This window comes from Perognathus longimembris, chromosome 3, assembly GCF_023159225.1.
Source record: "Perognathus longimembris pacificus isolate PPM17 chromosome 3, ASM2315922v1, whole genome shotgun sequence".
In the NCBI taxonomy this organism is placed as follows: domain Eukaryota; kingdom Metazoa; phylum Chordata; class Mammalia; order Rodentia; family Heteromyidae; genus Perognathus; species Perognathus longimembris.
In genome coordinates this window covers 69,087,184-69,104,647 of record NC_063163.1, presented here as the reverse complement: position 1 = coordinate 69,104,647, position 17,464 = coordinate 69,087,184, and the positions used below count along the sequence as shown (strand labels likewise).

The 17,464-nt window shown below is 39.6% G+C and overlaps 1 pseudogene; it reads left to right on the top strand.

Annotated features, from left to right (window-relative positions):
• Positions 1-1,087: 1,087 nt before the first annotated feature.
• Positions 1,088-16,540, top strand: LOC125347657 (annotated as a pseudogene).
• The last annotated feature ends 924 nt before the right edge of the window (positions 16,541-17,464 follow it).

The window sequence follows — 17,464 nt, the reverse complement described above, 5'->3', positions numbered from 1 at the left end:
TGCGTTTCTCCACTGCTTCTGGATGCTGGTTTTGCTGGGTTCTTGGTGGAGTGTTGGGTGTTGTAGTTCCCAGCTCGCTATTCAGTTGGTGCGAGTCGGGGTTCCTCACTATTCTTTCGGCGCCATCTTTCCTCCGGTGTATTTCCATCTTGTCTCCATTATTTACTATTTTAAACAATATGTGATTTTAATATATTTATTTCTTTAGAATGTGTGTGCATGCACACACACAACCATACCCTAGCACACATAGATATGACAGAGAGAAAGAAAAGTACTTGATCCCCTTTATTCCTCTGTATTCTTTCATATTTGGCATGTCAAAATAAATATATTGGGGCTGGGAGTGTGGCTTAGCAGTAAAGTGCTTGCCTTGCATGCATGAAACCCTGGGTTTGATTGCTATGGTTCAAGTGGTAGAGCAAAAAAAGCTCAAGGACTATGTCCAGGCCCTGAGTGCAAGCCCCAGGACTGGCAAAAAGAAAAAAAAATATTGAGAAGAGACTAATGATGACTGCATTTTACCATGGTGGCCTTGGAACTTGGATTTTAATGTAAAGGTTAATATTCTCTTCACCTCCCTCTTGTTGGAGGTTCCTCTCTCCATAATGAGTTCCTTGTAGTTGAATGCATCCTTTTGTTACACACATAACAATAAAATTCCTTCACCTGCTGTTTGAGCTCTTGTTCTGGTTGATACTTCAGGAAGAGCTAGTCAGCATATTGGGTTGATAAGCAGAGTTTTCTAACAACCTTCCTTAAATGATACTTTTCTTTTGAAAGTTGTTCTTAAATGGAACTTTTGTTAGTTAGCCTGGCCTGCCATATAAACACTTAACATAAACTGAGTGACTCAAAACACAAGATTTATTTTTCACATAGATGGAGCTAGTTACACCAAGATAAAGGCAACAGAATTATTTCAAAGCCCATTCCATATTTAATAGACAACAGCTTTTTGCTGTGATGCATGTGGTAGCAGGGAACAAGCACGATTTCTCTTGGCTAAAATACATTTCTGAATCTCATTCATTAAAAATTTCCTGCATGTCTTTCCTAAACCTATAAACAGGAATAAGACACTACCATGGCACTGCATTTCAAGTGGGGGTAATATTTTAACATATTCATTGGGAGAGAACCAGGCATTCAATTCACCCAAGTCATAAATTTGGAAACACTGCTTAATGTCCATGCTTGTTATGCAGGTTGATCTTCAAGAACTATCAGTTTGTTTTGGCCATGGCTTTTGCCACTGAGGAGATCAACAAAAACCCTGATCTTTTACATAACTTGACTCTGGGATTTGATATCTATGATATTTTCTTTGGAGCTTGGACAGTATTTAAGAATCCCTTCATTTGGCTCTTTGGGAAGTACAAGATTCCAAACTACTCCTGTATGAGAGAGAGCAAGTCTATAGCAGCACTTACAGGACCATCAGGAAAAACAACCGCTCAGCTTGGTACATTGATGGAACTCTACAGGTTTCTACAAGTAAGGATGAGAGGAGTGGAGAGATTTAAAAAAATGTCTAATTTGGTGCCATTTTAGGTGTTAGAAATGAATGATAGGAAGAGGCTGGAGTTATGAGCCTATCAAATTTTGAGATAGCAAAGTATGTATACAAAAATTGTGTGATGTCCCTATTTCCCTTGTTTGGGAAAGGGGACAGAAATGTTAGAGCAGAAAGGGATCATTTGGAGTTTTAAGCTTTATCAATAATTAAAAAAATTAGGAGATGAAAAATGACTTTAAAATGTTGAAGATATGTTGAGTTGGGTGCTGGTGGCTCATACCTATAATCCTAGCAGCTCATGAAACATTTATCACCAATTAACCAGCAAAAAACAAAAAGTAAATGAATGGCTCAAATGGTAGAGTGATAGCTTTGAGGAAAAATGCCAAGGAAGTATATGAGGCCTTGAGTTTGTACCCATGTACTTACACCTGTGCAAACACTTGTACACATACACACACATATACACATACACACAGTCTTATTATGAATAAAGTATCAGGTTCAGAATGAGGATGGGGGTTTGTGCTTTCTCATGTGTGAAAGTTCGATCTGAAATATGAACATGAAATATGAAGTATGTATGAAACATATATAGACATTTACATATATAAATGATCAATATAACAACAAAATGACACAGTAGTCAATGTACATATGTGAAAATGGAATTAGGAAAGTCAGGGAATAAGGTGGGGTTGATATAGATGGGAGGAATTGATGGAAATAGTGTCAAATTGATATGTTGAACAGCTATTTCAAAAAAATTTAATTTTTTTAAAAAAGTAAAACAAAAACCTAACTTCTACCTACTTCAACTTGTTGCTTAACACATATCAAGACAGAGATTGTATTGGGCAATGGTGTTATTCATGAGGTGTCCATTTTTTTCCTCTTTAGTTTACCTTTGGGCCTTTTGATCATGCCCTGAGTGACCATGACAAGTTTCCTCATCTCTATCAAATGGCCCCGAAGGACACATCCATAGTCACCGCCATGGTCTCACTACTGCTTCACTTCAGCTGGAACTGGGTGGGACTGTTGACCTCAGAAGATGAGAAGAGTTTGTCAATTTTTCCTGAATTGAAAGAAGAGATGGACAAGAACACAGTTTGTGTAGCCTTTGAGCTAGTGATCCCTAACCATTCCCTGTCACATATATTGAGACTCACAGCAGTTCATAACCAGATTAATAAATCTTCAGCACATGTGCTCATCATACATGGTGATAATGAATCTCTACTGGATTTAATGATGTGTGTTGAGCAATTTTTCATAGCAGGTAAAGTTTGTATCATGACCTCACAGTGGCATTTAACCATGAAAAGGAAATATTTCATGCTAGGCTCTTTCCATGTACCTCTCATTTTTTCACACCATCATGTAGGAAGTATTGGCTTCACAGATTTTATAAGGACAGTTAACCCTTCCAAATACCCAGAAGACTTTTACCTTGCAAGGATGTGGTTTCTCTCTTTCAATTGCTCAGTTCCTGACTCTGACTGTGTGACGTGGGAGAACTGTCCACATGGTGCCTCCTTGGAATGGCTACCTGGACACACTTTTGACATGGTCATGACTGAAGAGAGTTACAATATCTACAATGCTGTGAATTCTGTGGCCCAGGCTCTCCATGAGATGCTTCTTCATCAAACAGAAGTGCCATTAATGGGAGATGGGAAAGGGATGGCACTTTCCCTTGCACAGGTAATGCTTCTGTGTTTGATTTCACACACCATGGGCAAAATTATTTTTTAATGTTTCTCACAGGATGAAATTAAATATTTAAAATACTTTAAAAATACAATAGAAACTGCATTTGTTTAAATGTCTGTGGGTACTCTAGTAAGAAAAAACAGGCCTATGATAAAAATACATTTTAAAGAAAAATAAGTAGTGGAAAGGAGGAAATAAGTTTCATGTTTCCATCAATTCTATCTGTTATGAATGATCTCTCAACATGCCTATAGCAAATTGTAAACCAAGCTTTTCCTTCCTAGTATCTTAATAGTAAAAGATAACCTGCACTTTAAGTACCTAAACCCCAATGAGTATCTACACATTTCATAAGTGATCCTGAATATCTCCACTTTTGGAATGATTGATTTAGAAAACTCCAAATCCCTTAACATTCATAGCATGAATGGTTGTGGCAACAGTAGCTAGGCAACATAAAAGAATTTAATTCATGTCTACTGGGTGGATGTAGCTTCTCTTGAAAATGGGTCTTTTGATCCTACCATTATGACCTTGTTTCTGATATACTGTGATACTGTATTTCCCCATAAACTTTCTTTTGTTCCACTTGTTTAGTGTATTTCCCATGCACTTCTTAAAAAAGATTTTTAGGGCTGGGGATATGGCCTAGTGGCAAGAGAGCTTGCCTCGCATACATGAGGCCCTGGGTTCGATTCCCCAGCACCACATATACAGAAAACGGCCAGAAGTGGCGCTGTGGCTCAAGTGGCAGAGTGCTAGCCTTGAGCAAAAGGAAGCCAGGAACAGTGCTCAGGCCCTGAGTCCAAGGCCCAGGACTGGCCAAAAAAAAAAAAAAAAAAAAAAAAAAAGATTTTTAAAAATAGTTCTTGTAAAAGTGATGTGTAGAGGGGTTATAGATACATAAGTCAGGTAATGAATACATACTTTTTGAACAGTGTTGCCTCTCTTTCATTGCTTTCTCCCAGTTATTCCCTTCCAATACCCCTCTCCCATAGGATGTATAATTTTTTTCAGTGTATTGTCTAGGGAATATAACTGCTGCATTTGTTCATCCTTTGTCCCACCATTTCTATGCTCCCCCTTACCCCAAACAGATAAACACATTCAAAACATACAGAAATTTTAATAAAGTGACAAAAGAGAAAAAGAAAACAAACAAAACCCCAAAATCAAGACAAAAAAACCTCTTATTTTAATTTCTTGGAGCTCATTTTGCTAAACATCATTTTATATATTCATATGCACATAGCTACTGAACTTCCATGATCCTCTTCTAAGAATATCCTCCTTTGTTCTCACTGTGTGAATGTCTAGAGTCCTGTATAACTTATGCCCAAGGGTAATTGTTATCTTTTACCATTTATTGAGTTTACTTGTAGGCTTATAGACACATTTTAGGTACAGCAAATGAGGGAATCATGCAACCTGTGTTTCTTTCAGTCTGGCTTACTTTGCTTAACGTATTTTCCCCCTCAAATCTTTCCATTGCCTTATGAAGGGTACAGTATTATTCTTCCTGATGGAAGCATAGAATTACATTGTGTATATGTACCATCTTGTCTTGATTCATTCATCCATTGAGGGGCATCTGGGTTGACTTTGTATCTTGAGTATGGCGAACAATTCCTTGTGTGTGGTCTATTGTATAAATGGCCAGGACTAGAATTTCTCGGTCATAGGGAGGCCCTACGCTTAGTCTTTTGAGGAACCTCTATACTGCTTTCCAGAGTGGTTGAACAACTTTACATTCCAACCAAAAGTGTAGAAGCATTCTCTTTTGGTCACATCTCCACCAGCATCTGCTACTGTCATTTTCTTGATAATGGCTATTCTAACTGGGGTAAGGTGGAATCTCAATGTTGTTTTGATTTGCATTTCTTTTATGGCCATAGATGTTGAGCATTTCTTCATGTGTCTATTGGCATTCATGTGTCTATGTGTCATTTCCTTTTCAGAGAAGTCTCCCCTTAAGTCTTTAGCCCATTTACTAATTGGGTTGTTGTTTATTGAGGGCTTATTATGGCAGTGAACCTCGCGATTTTTTGAGCTCTAAATATATTTTAGATATAAGGCCCGTGCCCGGAACATAGCTAATAAAAACCTTCTCCCATTCTGTGGGTTTTCTATTTGTCTTGTTAGCTTGTTTGCCATGCAGAAATTCTTCAGTTTTATGCAATTCCATTAATCCAGATTTTTCTTTCTATTCACTGGTTTGATGTTTGCTAATTTTCAATTAACAAGCAAGGATTTTAAAATAATGAGGGGTTTTGCTTCATTCAGTTTTTCTGTTTTAATTCTTGCATTCACTTCAACATAAGTCATGTATGTCTTTTAGCTGCACTATTTTCTGAAGAAAATTCTATGGAAGGATCTTGCTGGAGATGAAGTGATTGTGGGTGATAAAAGAGAATTAGAGCCAGAGTATGACATTGCAAACATTTGGAATTTTCCAGAAGGTCTTGAACTTAAGGTGAAAGTAGGGAAGTATTCTCCATATGCTCCACCTGGTCATCAGCTGTTTTTGTCTGAAGATATGATAGAATGGTCCATAGGAAGTACAGAGGTGGGTTGTATCTAATTGTTATGATTCGAACTACCTAGAAGTAATCAAAATAAACCCCTAGATTTTGTAGTTGCTGTGATCACGAATGGCCCAGTGTTATGTATTTAATTATTCTCAGCTTGGAAGAAATTGTTTTACATACTGATTTTTTGATAGGAAAGACACAACATAACTTAACAGTTTGTTCATAAATGTCGATTTATTTCTTATTTTAAATATAAATGACATCTGTTATAGCAGTTTTCTAACACTGGGACAAAATAGCTGAAGAATTAATACATAAGGTTGAAAGGTTTATTTTGTTTACCTCTATGATAGTTTCATTGTTGCTTACTTGACCTGTTACTTAGGCATTTATCATGAGAGGAATCATTGAAAAGCCTATGTGAGAAGGATTTTATCTCATGGAATCTGGAAAACAAAGGAAGATACTATGGGTCTGCTTTCCCTTACAGCATAATTTTAAAACTTCAAAGAGGATTGTTCCTCCTTGCTCTTTACTATGTTATAGATGAGTGGGAGACAACACAACACAAAATGAATTCAAAGAAGTTCCATAGGGCTGTCACTAGGTCTTACTTTCTCACCATTAACCTCTAGATTTTAAAGGTTCCTCACTTCTCAATGGTTCAATAAATAGGCTAGAGATCAAGGTTATAGCACATAAACCTTTGGTGATCATGTGATATGAAATCTATAACAGCATTCAATTAACTAATTGGACTTATGTGTATAGAAATGTTATTCTTAACAGTCCAATTCTTTAAAACAGTGGGCTTTTTGGACTGTTAGATAAAAGTCTAAACAGTTATTGACACATATCTGATTTTCCTCAGATTCCTCATGCTGTGTGCAGTGAGAGTTGTGGTCATGGATTCAGGAAATCCCCTCAGGAGGGAAAGGCTGCCTGCTGCTTTGACTGCACCCCCTGCTCAGAGAATGAGATTGCTAATGGGACAGGTAAGTCCATAACTTAGGGAGAAATTCTTACTCTCTCCTAGTGGCCCCCAATCTATGCAAGTCAATGCAAAACTTGTGTATTAAGACTTTAGAGTCAAAGTGTCCCTTCCTTCAATTGGTTATTTAACTGTGACAATGGATCATAGTGCTCCTCTTTAGAAAACACAAATCATGGGTTCTGAATTACATACAATATTTTTTTCTAGTCTGTTTTATGCATGTGAATCCAACTATTCAGTAATGTAAAAAATATTAAGTGCAAAGCTTTTTAAGGAAAAGGTCTCCATCTTCTTCAAAATTATCTTCATATTACAAAGAAAACACACATCTTCTAATTCGATTTCCTAGTGCCCAGAACTGTTCCTCCAACAGAACAAATGCTCTGGTTTGGGTTTGGTGTAATAAGCAGGCACAAGTGGTGAACACAGTACAACTTTAGAGGTTCAAAGGGTGAATTGATTCTTTGTTCCACACTTCTTTACAAGTGATTTGGAGAGACAAATATAACAACTGCAAGGGATCCTATTTATATTGCACAGAGACATACAGGGAAGTGCAAGCTTTCTTATCCACAATTTTGAATGGGGGCTGGGAGTTGTGCATATAAGTTGAGAATTATCATGGCAGCATGAAGAGGTACAGAGAATTGTTGTTAGGATATTAGAAATGGCAAGACACAATATGTGCAATAAGCATTGTGGGTAAAAAAGTTTCAATCAGACTGATAAAAGAGAATGTGAGAATGAGTGTGCAATGAATACATAAAAATAATACCAAACATGTTTTCTAACACTGGATAATATTCAGTTTTATGACAGTAAGTAGTGACATGTTAGAATTATCTTTATGTATGGACTTCATAATTTCCTTGTAAGAACTGAAAAAGGATTTATGTTTATTTGGCTTCATCAGATATGGAACAGTGTGTGAAGTGTCCCAATCATCAGTATGCCAACACAGAGAGAAACCAGTGCATACTGAGAGCAGCAAGTTTCCTGGCCTATGGAGACCCCTTGGGCATGACCCTGGCCTGCATGGCTCTTTCTTTATCTACACTCACAGCTGTTGTTCTTGGGGTATTTGTGAAACATCAGAACACCCCCATTGTCAAAGCTAATAACCAGGCTCTCAGCTACATCCTGCTCATCTCTCTCATCTTCTGTTTCCTCTGTTCCTTGCTCTTTATTGGGTGTCCCAACACAGTCACCTGCATCCTGCAGCAGACCACATTTGGAGTTGCATTCACTGTAGCAGTTTCCACTGTGTTAGCCAAAACTATAACAGTGGTTCTGGCTTTCAATGTCACTTCTCCAGAGAGAAGGATAAGGTGGCTACTAGCATCAGGGGCTCCTAATTTCATTATTCCCATCTGTACTCTCATCCAGATGACTATCTGTGGAGTCTGACTGGGGACTTCTCCTCCCTTCATTGACACAGATGCACACTCTGAACATGGCCATGTCATCATTGTGTGTAACATAGGCTCCCTCACTGCTTTCTACTGTGTCCTGGGATACCTGGGCTCCCTGGCCCTAGCCAGCTTCACTGTGGCTTTTCTGGCCAGGAACCTGCCTGACACCTTCAATGAAGCCAAGTTCCTGACCTTCAGCATGCTGGTGTTCTGCAGCATTTGGCTTACTTTTCTACCTGTGTACCACAGTGCCAAGGGAAAGGTTATGGTGGCTGTGGAAGTTTTCTCCATCTTGGCCTCCAGTGCAGGGCTCTTGGGCTGTATCTTTGCTCCCAAGTTCTACATAATCTTGTTAAGGCCAGAGAGAAATTTTCTGCATGGCTTCAGGGACAAAACACATACTGGGAGAAACAAGCTCTCTTAAGATGAAACTTATATGTTTGGTCAAATTTACAAAAAGTCTAGATTAAATCTAAGTTCCATTTCCAATTATATATTAAGTTATATTGTGAGAATCACTTCAATAAGTAACTGACTCATTTCTTTAGTAATGGCACAGTCTCAAGTTGTAGCCAAAGCTGGGTATATTTGAATTTTATTCTGTACATGTTTGGTTCTTCCTATTTACTCTGCACTTAATCTAATCATCTCCTGTTGACGTGTTTTCATGTGATGGCCTCTGTTGCCAAGCATGAGAGCTGAAAGGCTTAAAGAACTTGGAATGCCAGCTCAAAGTGCTCTTGGAATGCTGTGAGCTGAGCCCAAGTAAGGTCAAGAGGTTGAGGCGGACAGAGGTAGAAGTTACTACTCTAAGTTTGTTTAAATTAGAGCTGTTTGGACACTAAGAGCTTCAGGCCTGGAGATAAGATAAATGTCTGTTTTATGGATGTAATATTTCATTGCTTCCTTCTGCTCACTAATGATAAGGGAGCCAATTATTTCTATGTGTACAAATTCTACCACTTATTCTGCACTTATCTGTCATCACTCCTCCCCTTGTACCAAACTCAATAAAAACATTTGTTGAAAAGGCTATGGGATTCAGATGCCAAATGAACTTTTCTGTTTCCCTGGTTCCCCAAAATATCAATTCTTCTGCCTGGACTACCTTATTGTCTTGTCCCTGGTTGTAGTGGTCAGCAACATTCTAATTTTGCTTTCTCAATCACTTGTCTAATTTGTGTGTGTGAGAGTTATAGGTCTTTAATTTAGAGCTTGGGTTCTGTCCCCAAGTTATTTTGCTCAAGGCTAGCACTTTACTACTTGAACCACAGCTCCACTCTTGGATCTTTGATAGTTAGTTGGAGATAAGATTCTCATGGACTTTCCTCCCCCTTTAAACTGTGATCCCTAGATCTCTGCTTCTTGAGTAACTTGGATTATGGGTATTTTTCTATATTTTAAGGTACATTAACTTCCTGTCTGCACATCACTATGCTGCTTAATCATAAAATACATTTAATTAATATTTTCCTCTTAAGGTTTCATGTTTTCATATACTCATTAGTGTTTTAATACTTGTATATTTCTTTTCTTTTTTTGTTATTCATTTTTTTTCAAATTTTTATTATCAAACTGATGTACAGAGAGGTTACAGTTTCATACATTAGGCATTGGATACAGTACTTGTACTGTTTGTTACCTCATCCCTCATACCCCCCTTGTATATTTCTTTTCACACATCTGCCTTTTGCAATATTCCTCAATCTATTTCGTTAGAACAACCTTCCCACATGCTCTCCTTTTCCAAACTTCCCTCTCTTTTTCCTTTCATCTTCTTCTTCATCCTCCCTCTGATTTCTCGAAATGGTATTAGAATTTCAAGAATTGATTGTATAAGCTAAAAATACACTTCACTTGTATATCACAATGTATTGGATTTATGGAGTAATAGTTGAGGAAGTTATAGGTATAATAGTTTGCTCATCCATGCCTGGATAAAGTTTATAACTTATTCTTGTTTGATCACTTAAAATATTATACATATACATTTCTATGTTATATATCTATAAATTTTTGTTGTTATTAATTGATGTTACACCTGGTATTACACAAAAATGTTACATTTCCAATTTTTAATCTCATGAGAAATGCATTATTCATTATCTCAAATACACTGAATTACTGGGTTCTATACATTTAAAGAAACAAATGACTATTTAAGACATGTAGTCACATAATGGCAGTCCTTTATGCTCTCTTCTATTGTTCATTGCATCTTTCTTCTGAGATTTGTATTTCTAATAGATGAGTGATTATACACTGACAATAAGCTTCTATTACTTTAGTTTTGAATTGGAAATATAACAATGCTTTGGCAAAAAAATCCCATTTCCTTGGGCTGAGAATGTGGCATATTGGTAGAGTGTTTGCCTAGCATACATGAAACTCTGGGTTCAATTTCTCAGTACCACATAAACAGAAAAAACTGGAAGTGGCGCTGTGGCTCAAGTGACAGAGCACTAGTCTTGAGCAAAAAAGCTCAGGGACAGTGCCCAGGCCCTGAGTTCAAGCCCCAAGACTGGCAAAAAAGAAAAACAAAAACAAAAAACAACCCCCCCCAAACCAAAAAACAAACTAAAAAAAACAGTTCCTTGTAAATGACATTATTTTATTCTTTCTAAAAGCTGAGTAAAATTGCACTGTATATAGGTACTACATTTTTTGGATCCACTCATCTACTGTGGGACATCTGGACTATTTCCATATCTTGTCTGTTGTGAATAGTGTGGCAATGAACATGGATGTGCAGGTGTCCTTTCCATATCCTGGCTCATGATGTTCAGGGTAGATGCCTATGGCTGGCTTGTAGGGAAGATCTATGTTTAGTTTTTGGAGGACCCTCCAGACTGCTATCTTGTGTTATTTTCAGTGAGATTTCCTTCAGGCTACCAATAATTTAGTTATTTGTGGGGGCAATACTAGGAGTTTAACTCAGGCCCTTGCTTGGCTATTTTACTCAAGGTTGGCATTCTACCAATTTGAGCCAAATCTCCTCTTCCTCAAAAATATATGTTGCATCAGCAATATAAAGGAATTCCATAGATGAACATCTTGTGGTGGGGGATGGGAGGGAAATATTGGGAGAAATCAAGGAAAGGGAGACATGGTTCTGAAAGAATTGTACTCATGATGTGAAGTGAAGATGGTGGCACTCTCACCGGTAAACTCTCTACTTGTCCCTGACCAAACAGAGATGGAGGGTCACACAACACATTTCATCTCAAGAAATCCACACCATTTGAACTATAAAAAGTCAAAGGCTTATACTATGGAAGAATTGATCCCCAGGAAAGCAAAAGATAGAACACAGAGAAATAGGCAGTGGGACCTCTGTAGAGTAGCTACAGCCTGGGACAAGCCAGAGAGGCCCAGGGGAAGATAAACAGTTGATACACCACCAAACAAACTTTAGACAGAAGACCACCCCAAAATTGAAGAACTCCAGCAACACCAGCCCAGTGGAAACCAAGGAGGGGAAGCAGTGAAGACCTCAGAGTCGGTGAGGGGACCTCAACTCTGAGTACAGCCCCAGCCAACATCACCACTGGGACTGTCACCAATCTGCACTACAGAGAAAGTGCCCCAAAGTCGCTGCTCCAGCCACCTTCAGGACCCTGGCCTGTGGCGCTGATGGGACCCCCACTGACCTCACCACAGCTGCACACTGCTCCTAGCTAGCGCTGGTACAACTGGCTCCAGGGACACTGCACTCTTCCTCCAACTGCCAAGGCACATCTCTCTCCTGCCCAGACAGCTGTTCTGCTGGCTCCCTGGCTCTGAGGTCTGTGTGGACCCTGTGCACACCCGGTCCCAAGCTCCACCGCTGCACCCCACTGTGGCTGCAGACACCGTGCATCGCTTCCCTTGCTACCTTACTTGCTCCAACTTTGCTGGCACCTGCGGGTCGCACCAGTGCCAAAGGATACCCCACTCAGAAGCTGCCACCGCAGCCCATGCCAGACACAGAGACCACGCCCCCTACAAGCTTCAGCTGTCCAACATAACACCAGCTACAGATCTGGTGAGTAACCCATCTGGCAACATTCACTGGGGGAACTAGCTCTCCGTGGGGGCCCAAAGTCCCGAATCAAACCCTCCATATAAAAGGGTGGGATCATATCCCAAGGGACCACAGACCCTAAACCTCCGGTGGCTCCAGAGGAAAGCCCAGGAACACAGCTCCATCCCTGCACTAGCAAACTAGAAATCCCCAAACTCCCTCCCCCGCCCCCCACATCTCTTGCCATCAGGCCGGAGAGTGGGATTCTAGCCAGCAGCCACAGTCCCTTGTCAAGAGTGTGTCTGAGTCCAGCCAAGCCACAAGGAAAGCTGACCACTGCAAGGCAAACAAGACTTCAGCAAGAGACAGTCTAGAGGACTTTGTGGAATCTCAAGCTCCCACACACAAACTGGAAACCTCTCTCTTCATTACTTTCTCCTATTTTCTTCATCTTCTCTCTTCTCTGTTTCTTGCTCTTTATTGGCTGTCCCCACATAGTCACCTGCATCCTGCAGCACACTACATTTGGAGTTGTATTCACTGTATCTGTTTCCATTGTCTTGGACAAAACGTTTCTAGCCTTCAAGGCTTATTCTTCAGGGAGGGTGAGGTGGCTTCTGGTATCAGGGGGTCCTAATTTCATTCTTGTCTGCACCTTGATCCAGGTGCCTTTGGATGTGCACTTCTTCTCCCTTCATTGACACAGATGAACATAGTCACATCATCATCCTGTGGAACAAGGGCTCCCTCTCTGCCTCTTACTGTGTCCTCGGATATCTTGGGATTCCTGTGGCTTCACTGTGGCCAGCTTCACTGTGGCTTTTCTGGCCAGGAACCTGTTTGATGCTTTCCATGAAGACAAGTTCCTGACCTTCATTCAGCATGCTGGTGTTCTTCAGTGTGTGACTCACCTTCCTGCCTGTCTTCCACAGTCCTAATGGGAAGGTCATGGTGGCTAGGGAGGTCTTCTCCATCTTGGCTTCCAATGCAGGCCTCATGGGCTGCGTCTTTGCCCCCAAGTGTTAAATCATGTTGTTAAGGCCAGATAGAAACTCTGCATGGCTTCAAGAACAAAACATACTGGGAAAAAGAAGCTCCTGAAAAGCGGTATGGAGATTCCTTAGAAGGCTAAACATAGAGCTCCCTTATGACCCAGCAGCCCCACTTTTGGGCATCTACCCAAAAGACCACAAACAAGAACACACTAAAGCCACCAGCACAACAATGTTCATCGCAGCACAATTTGTTATAGCTAGAATTTGGAACCAACCCAGATGCCCCTCAGTAGACGAATGTATCAGGAAAATGTGGTACATATACACAATGGAATTTTATGCCTCTATCAGAAAGAATGACATTGCCCCATTTGTAAGGAAATGGAAGGACTTGGAAAAAATTATACTAAGTGAAGTGAGCCAGACCCAAATAAACATGGACTCTATGGTTTCACTCATAGGGAATAATCAGCACAGGTTTAGGCTAGTCACAACAGAGGATCACAAGAGCCCAATAGCTATGTCCTTATGAACACAGAATATAATGCTAAGTGAAATGATGTTCATGTTATGGAAATGACTGTTATATCACTGTTGTAGTTACTTTCAACATGCGATGTGAAACTGTAGCTTCTATTATTGATGATCCTCTTGTATCCCCTTTCTGTGGTTGTACCTGCACTATTTCTGTATCTTATCTGAGTACACTGGAAACAGTGTATACAAGTATGAGAACTAGGAAACTGAAAGGGAATACCAAAATTGAGAGACACAGGGTAAAAAGACAAACAATTACAAAAGCAATACTTGCAAAACTGTTTAGTGTAAATCTCCTGAACAAGTCATGGGGAAAAAGGGAAAGGGGGAGGGGGGAGGGGGGAATGAGGGAGGAGGTAATAAACAGTACAAGAAATGTATCCAATGCCTAACGTATGAAACTGTAACCTCTCTGTATATCAGTTTGACAATAAAAATTAAAAAAAAGAAGCTTCCTGAAGAGGAAACTCACAGGTTCTATCAAATGTTTAGAAGGATTGAACCAAATCTACATTCCTTTTCAAGTTTCATTTAATATATTATCCCTGTTATTGTCTTTTCCAATTAGTTTTCTAAATATTTAAGTAAACAAATTTCTGTCTTTCTAGTATTATACTGCTTAGTTCTTTAATGCATTTCATTAATATTCTTTCTCTTAAACAAAGTTCTGTGCTCATGGAGTATGTTTTGTCCAATACTTATATATTACTGTTTACGGATTTGCCTTTCACAATATTCTTTTTTTTTCAATTTTTTTCTTATTTATTGTCAAAGTGATGTACAGAGAGGTTACAGTTTCATGTGTTAGGCATTGGATACATTTCTTGTACGGTTTGTTACCTCCTCCCTCATAACCCCCTCCCCCCACCCCCTTCCCCTCTCCCCTACCCTGAGTTGTTCAGTTGGTTTATACCAAACAGTTTTGCAAGCATTGCTTTTGTAGTCGTTTGTCTTTTTATTCTGTGTCTCTCGATTTTGGTATTCCCTTTCACTTTCCTAATTCTAATACCAGTATATACAGTTTCCAATGTACTTAGATAAGATACAGTGATAGTGCAGGTACAACCACAGGAAGGGAAAACAAAAGGATCATCAACAATAGAAGCTACGGTTTCACGTGGCATGTTGAAAGTAATTACAACAGTGATCTATCACTCGTTTCCATAACATGGAGTTCATTTCACTTAGCATTATCTTATGCATTCATAGGGGCATAGCTATTAGGATCTTGTGATGCTCTGCTGTGACAAGCCTAAACCTGTGCTAATTATTCCTTATGAGGGTGACCATAGAATCCATGTTTCTTTGGGTCTGGCTCACTTCTCTTAGTATAATTTTTTCCAAGTCCTTTCATTTCCTTAGGAATTGGGCAATGCCATTCTTTCTGATAGAGGCATAAAATTGTGTATATGTACCACATTTTCCTGATCCATTCGCTTGTGATGGTCAGTTTTCATTGTGGATTAGTTGGTTTCTCAAGCCAATTTTGAGCGGGGAGAGAAGTGTTTTGCTTTGCAGACTTGAGTGCTTTGTGTCCCTCTTCCCAGACTAATTTAGTGGGAGAACAGTCTGCTTTGTGTGTCATGCAGGAGAGACATGGCTGATTTCCATAGCCTGGAGTCACTGCAAGTAAGCTTGAGTGTGGGTGGGGTTGTGGCCTGTTTGGGATCACTGGTTCTTCCCAGACAGGCTAGCTCCTGAGAATTTCTTTTGGCCAAGCCTGGAGCTGCTTTTGGCTTTTATGGGGTATCCTGTTTCTTATCTTTTACTTTTTCCAGTGATATTTTTTGTCTTTTTAATTTCTGCAGAAGGCTAAGCAGCATTTTTAGCCATTACCTGAATAGAATGTGCTTGTTTGTTGCAGAGGGGCAGGGCCATCTCTCATAGTGCCTACCAGGTTAAAGGAAATTTTTCTTCCATAGGAGGACAACCTTCCCCTGGGTAGAGCTGACTCTCACTGGTCAGATTTCTTTGCCCTTTCAAATAATGGAACCATACTTGCTGCTTCTCAGGCCTGAATTATCTTCCCCCAAATCTAAACCAGAGGCACATACAGAGTGCAGTAAGAAACACTGGAGCCCTCATGTATCCTGAGGTCACAATTCAGGATCTGTTTCAGGTTCTTAAGGAATACATTAAAGCTACATTGCCAATGACAAGAAAACATTCATTTACTCATTAGTTATCATTAGAGTTCATGTATATTATTCAATATGTTTGATGACCCAAATGTCACACAAATAACCAATACAAGTCACAATTATTTCAAGAAATACAAGCCATTCTCAGTATTTTCTGAGGTAGTGCTATTATTGTCATTTTGAGGTTTTATGATTCTTGCTTTTGTATCCAGGCACTTTTCCTTCCTGGCTCATCCTAGAAGTTTGTTGCTTTACAGATTTCCCCATGTTTTTCAGATTCCTGACTTGAGAATGAAATTGCCTCATACATTTTGGTTCTTTTGGATAGGATTCATATATGGCAGGTCCTTAGTCCTGAACATGAAACTACCACTTCTCCTGATATCCTATATGGAGAATCCCCACCTGAATTCTGTGGTGGAATTTAAAAAATATTGTGTTGAACATTTTGATGAATTCAGCAACTCTGACAAGTGAGGTCTAGTTATAGAATACTCTTGTAAAAGAACCACCTGTACACAGGTCACAATGCCAGTGTTTTGATCTGTGACCTTCAAAAGGCATCAGGGATGGCAAACTACACATATAATGACTCTATAGGGAAAGAATCACAGCATAGGTTACTCAAGTAACAGGTAATTTTCTTTCTGTATTATTCATTGTGTGAAGAAATGCAAGAACTTTTCTGTTAGTGTATGTGAGCAATTTGTAAACTATAGTTCTATTTAATACACTGTTAATTCTCAAAAACACTAAGTAGATAAATGCTTCACCTTATAAGCTTCTTTTCTCAGAATTCTAGAAGCAACTGCTGGCTGCAGGGAGACTTCTAGTCTATGAGCCACAGTCTGCAAAGGCCATACACATGTACATACAATGGTAGCACGTGCTGATTAAGTGTTTCCACTCACAGAGATGTTCTATGATCACACCTGCAGCCCTCTTTTTCTGGATACTGTGGCCATGTATCCCAGGATGCCCTAAGTTGTGAATGATTCTTGCTTTCCTAGTCCCCAGAAATTCAAGAGCTAAATTTTAAGATAAAGCACTAGAGTACAGATAACAAAAACAATGAAACATGTTGTATAGGCAGTAGCTTTCTGGTTAAAACATTAAATAACTCAGTAAATAAGAGCAATAATTGACAAATGGGATTACTGAAAATCTTTGGCACAAAAAAGTAAATAGATGGCCTACACAGAAATGGCCAAGTAGGGGAATGAAATTCAGGATGGTGGAGGAGCAGCAAAGCCCTAGCTAAGCTCCCTCAGACATCCCAGTTTTAACACTCCAGAGAAACTTTTACTTCTATAAAGACAGCCCAAGTAAGTTATAACAGTATAGGGATTCTGGCCAGAAAGGAAAAATCAACTTTGCTGGACTGAAAACACAGATTTGAGCCCTGGGCAGCGTCCTGCTGTCACACTGGTGCCAGCATTGACACAGCGCCCAGCACTCTGAGCACCTAAAGCAAACAGCAGTGACCAGGAAGACATCCTTGGGATGGCGCAGACAGATGTGGATCACAGGCTGAACATGGACAGGCCGAAGCTGCAGAGAAAGCATGAGTACCTCAAGAAAGACATTCTCACTTGTGCCCACAGAGCAGCTTCTGG